Source organism: Cervus elaphus, chromosome 1 (genome assembly GCF_910594005.1).
Source record: "Cervus elaphus chromosome 1, mCerEla1.1, whole genome shotgun sequence".
Taxonomy (NCBI): Eukaryota; Metazoa; Chordata; class Mammalia; order Artiodactyla; family Cervidae; genus Cervus; species Cervus elaphus.
This window is the reverse complement of record NC_057815.1, coordinates 35,686,064-35,691,153: the sequence shown is the minus strand read 5'-3', so window position 1 is coordinate 35,691,153 and position 5,090 is coordinate 35,686,064.

Below are 5,090 nucleotides of genomic sequence, written 5' to 3'. Positions count from 1 at the left end.
ATTGGGTTGTTTGTTTTTCTGGCATTGAGTTGTATGAGCTGCTTGTATATTTTGGAAGTTAATCCTTTGTCAGTTGTTTCATTTGCTATTATTTTCTCCTATTCTGAGGGCTGTCTTTTCACCTTGCTTAGAGTTTCCTTTACTGTGCAGAAGCTTTTAAGTTTAATCAGGCTCGCTTGTTTACTTTTGTTTTTATTTCTGTTACTCTAGGAGGTGGGTCATAGAGGATCTTGCTTTGATTTATGTCATTGAGTGTTTTGCCTATGTTTTCCTCTAAGAGTTTTATAGTTTCTAGTCTTACATTTAGGTCTTTAATCCATTTTGAGTTTATCTTTGTATATGGCCTTAGTAAGTGTTCTAATTTCATTCTTTTACATGTAGCTGTCCAGTTTTCCCAGCACCATTTATTGGAGAGGCTGTCTTTGCCCCATTGTATATTCTTGCCTTCTTTATAAAAAATAAGGTATCTATAGGTGCATGGGTTCACTTCTGGGCTTTCTATGAGAAGTGTCTTTCTAAAGACCTTTGGAAGCATCAAGAGAAAACAGTAGGTGCTGGCATCTTGAAGAGATGTAACTGCTCACTATCTAGTCTTCCTTTACCAATTTTTTTTTCATTTACTTTCCTTTCCTGCTGGGAATCCTCCCCTTTCTCATTTTAAATAGAAATATAGTTGATTTACAATGTTGTGGTAGTTTCTGGTGTATAGCAAAGTGATTGTTATACCCCGCCCCCCATGTATATATGTGTGTGTGTGTGTGTGTGTATTCTTTTTCATATTCCTTTATTTTTCTTCTTATTGTACTAGTCTTGGTCGTAATCTCATCTAGGTTACTACAATAGCTTTCTAACTGGACTTTCAATTTTTTCCTCTTTTCTAAAAAATTTTTTTACTTACTTATGGCTGTGCTGTAGTACTTTGGCCACCTGATATGAAGAGCCAACTCATTGGAAAAGACCCCAATGCTGGGAAAGATTGAGAGCAAGAGGAGAAGGGGGCAACAGGTGGTTGGATGGCACCACTGACTCAATGGACATGAGTTTGAGCAAACTCCGGGAGACAGTGAAGGACAGGGCAGGTGGCATGCTTCAGTCCATGGGGTCACAAAGAGTCAGACATGACTTATTGACTGAACAGTGTCTACGCTGGGTCTTCATTACTTTGCGTGGGCTTTCTCTAGTTGCAGCGGGCGGGGAGCAACTCTTCATCGTGGTGCGCGGGCTTCTCTTTGCGGAGGCTTCTCTTGTTGTGGAGCACAGGCTCTAGGCGTGCAGGCTTCAGTAGTTGTGGTTTTGGGCTCAGATGCTCCGCAGCATGTGGAATCTTCCTGGGGATTGAACCCATGTCCCTTACATTGGCAGGAGGATTTCTATCCACTGTGCCACCAGGGAAGTCCCACTTTTCTCCTCTTCTTAAATTTACCTTTGAATCTGGGGCCAGATTAATCTTCCAAAAGTCTCTAATCATTAAAAACTGTCACTAACTCCCCAGGACCAACCCCCAAATCTCCGGTCTACACAGAAGGGCAGAATCGGGGTTCCCCCATCTTCCTTTTTGGCCTTATCCTTGGACGGACTGCCGGTGCTGTGAGGTTAAGGACACTGTGGGTTTTGTTTTCTGGTGTAGCCCTGTGGTCAGCATGGGTCTGGCACGCAGCACAGGGCCTGGCCTGTGGCAAGGCTGAGCGCTGCTTGTGAACACTTCCCCGGTCATGCATGCTGCCGCCTGCCAGAGCCTCACTGCCTCCCAAAAACACCCTTCATTTCCCCTTCCTCTGCCACTGCACATGTTCTCCTCAGAATGCGTGTCCCACCATGTAGGTTCTATTCCTACCTACTTTTCAAGGTCCAGCCAAACCTTGCCTCTTTCGTGAAGCCTCTGTGACTCCCCAGAGAGACGAGACCGCCCCTCTCGGAAATGCGGTGGCAATTTGTCCCCTCCCATGCACTTGGCATAATTTATTCTCACATCTTGCTCTACTAAGGTCTGAGCTACTTGAGGGTAGGGATTTTTTTTTTTTTTAATTCATTCTTTGAAGTACCTGAGACAGTGTCTTTCTTTGAAAAGTACTAGGTAAATCTTATTGAATCAATAAATGAATACCTAGGTGACTGGTAAATCTTTTACTCTTATCTGCAAGCCTGGTTGATTAGTAACCACACAGTCTTACCGCTTTAACAGTGATGAATGACTTTGAGGCCAATTAGCATTCACCTACCCGGCTGCTGCTGGCTTGACTAATCCACTCTAATAAATGCGAACAAATTAGCATTTGTTGTCTTACAGCAAAAATGACATCAAAGTGAATCCCATGCCAAGTTCTGAGGGTGCTGGATTGTATAAACTTGGGCTGCGGATGGGAGACGCCCTGAAGTTTTATCCACGAGGGCCTCCAGCATTCCCCCAGGTGACTGCTCTCCTGGATCCTTCCAAAGACTCATTTCAAGGTCATGGACAGGTCAGGGGAGGTCAAACAAATCCTTGAGACTTTGCTAATTCCCTTTGTCTATCTTGCTTCTCCATTAAGTCCTTTAAAAAAATTATTTATTTTTAATTGAAGCATAATTACTATATTGTGTTGGTTTCTTCCATACATCAACATGGATCAGCCATTGTTGTTCAGTCACTCAGTTGTGTCTGACTCTTTGTGACCCCATGGACTGCAGCGTGCCAGGCTTCCCTGTCCTTCACCATCTCCTGGAGCTTGCTCAAACCCATGTCCATTGAGTCGGTGATGCCATCCAACCATCTCGTCCTCTATTGCCCCCTGCTCCTCCTGCCTTCAGTTTTTCCTAGCAACAGGGTCTTTTCTAATGAGTCAGCTCTTTGCAAGCACCAACTGTGTTATTACTCATTTCATGGACATCAACAGGTCCCTTAGATACTGTAGGCTTGTGTTTAGCTGCCTGTCGCATGAGAGATGGGCAAAGTGTCTAAGGATTCCCTTGGGGAGGGTAGGCCAGCCCTCTGGGTGGCAGTCTGTGTGGGCACTTGATTGAATCACCTGGCACACATGATTCTCTGGGCTTGGTGCAGTGAAGACCCTGGAACACGTCCCATCAGTCTGGCCCAGTACCAGGTTAAGGGCCTGTCCTGGGTGTCATTTCGAGTTCTTCTGGAAGTTCTGTGCTGTCTGGGGAGCCCTGGCATGGATATAAAGGCCTTTGTTTCTCACGGCCTCCCGGATAAAGCTGTGCTCATTTGTGAGCAGTGGACTAAGGGGCAGAACCTAATTACACAGAAGGATGACTTAGGGGAAGGTGACTCAGCCCACAAGCCTTCCTGACCCGGCCACCACCGTGAGCTGTCAGCAGGGGGAGCTCTGTCACCGTGGTGCCTACTTTTGCTGCAGCTGGGGTGAGGGTCTCTCTGAGGTGAGGCTGTGTCCGGGGTGAGGGTCCGTCCGGGGTGAGCGTGTGTCCGGGGTGAGGGTCCATCTAGGGTGAGCGTCTGTCCGGGGTGAGCGTGTGTCCGGGGTGAGGGTCTGTCTGGGGTGAGCGTCTGTCCAGGGTGAGGGCCTGTCCGGGGTGAGGGTCCGTCTGGGGTGAGGGTCCGTCCAGGTTGAGCGTCTGTCCGGGGTGAACGTGTGTCTGGGGTGAGGGTCCGTCCGGGGTGAGGGTCCGTCCGGGGTGACCGTCTGTCCGGGGTGACGGTCTGTCCGGGGTGAGCGTGTGTCCAGGGTGAGCGTATGTCCAAGGTGAGCATGTGTCCGGGCTGAGCGTCCGTCCGGGGTGACGGTCTGTCCGGGGTGAGGTCTGTCCGGGGTGAGCGTCTGTCCCGGATGACAGTCTGTCTGGGGTGAGGGCCTGTCCGGGTGAGCGTCTGTCCAAGGTGAGCATGTGTCCGGGGTGAGCGTCCGTCCGGGGTGACGGTCTGTCCGGGGTGACGGTCTGTCCGGGGTGAGCGTCCGTCCGGGGTGAGCGTCCGTCCGGGGTGAGCGTGTGTCCGGGCTGAGCGTCCGTCCGGGGTGAGCGTCCGTCCCGGATGAGCATCTGTCCCGGATGATCGTCTGTCCCAGATGACGGTCTGTCTGGGGTGAGGGCCTGTCCGGGGTGAGCGTGTGTCCGGGCTGAGCGTCCCTCCGGGGTGAGCGTCTGTTCCGGATGACGGTCTGTCTGGGGTGAGGGCCTGTCCCGGGTGAGCGTCTGTCCAAGGTGAGCATGTGTCCGGGCTGAGCGTCCATCCGGGGTGAGCCTCTGCCCGGGGCCCTGAGAAGGGGCTTGAGGACGCCCAGTGGGGATTCTCTCCCGCAGGCCTGTGCTGAAGAGCCGCCACGTCCAGAGTCGGGCTGAGAAGCCGTAGCTGGAAAGAAAGTGGAAATCCACGGTGCCTGGAGCCCTCGGCTGCGAAGATGCTCAGCATGCAAAGAAAAAGCATGAATGTCCTGACTTGTGGAGCATGGGCATGCTTTCGGGGGAAAGGAGAGAGGGGTGTAGCTTCATCAGAAGCTGCCACAGCCCCTACCTTCTAGGATTGCCCTCTCTTCCTCACTTGAGTAGGGCTGCCTGTGCGGACCAGCTGCGGTGGGGGCCCAACGTGTGGCGCCCAGAGCTCCCAGGTGTTCCCTGTGTGGGAGTCTCAAGTCCGTGCTCCCTGAGTGGCCCTCGGTCGGGGGTGGGGGGGGTGCCCGTCCTGGCCCCAGCCGGTCTGCTGCACCCAATGACAGAAAGGCTCTAAATGAGAGGGTTTCCAAGTGGTAGTGAGTCCTCTTTGACTCAGGCTGACTGTCTTCACATGCACTCAGATGGGGAAGAGGTGAGGAAGGGTCAAAGGAGAAATCCTTCCTTTCCCGGGCTTGCAGTGGCCATGTGAGCACTTAGGGGGACAGCCGTGTGTGTGCACGTGTGTTCAGGACTCCTGTGGTGGAGGGTGGCGGCATAGACGTCCATCTCCTGCAGGTCTTAGGCACAGATGGGGCTTATATTTTCCTGCTCTCAGACCTCAGGGTCACTTCATCTCCATTTTCATGCTAGGTGAAGCCCTAGAAGCTGAGGGCAGGACACCAGGTTTGTGGTCAGTCCTGCATATGTGTGAGATGCGGCTGTGTGGTGTGGGTCCAGCCTTTGGAGCAGGACGAGCCTGGAAGGTG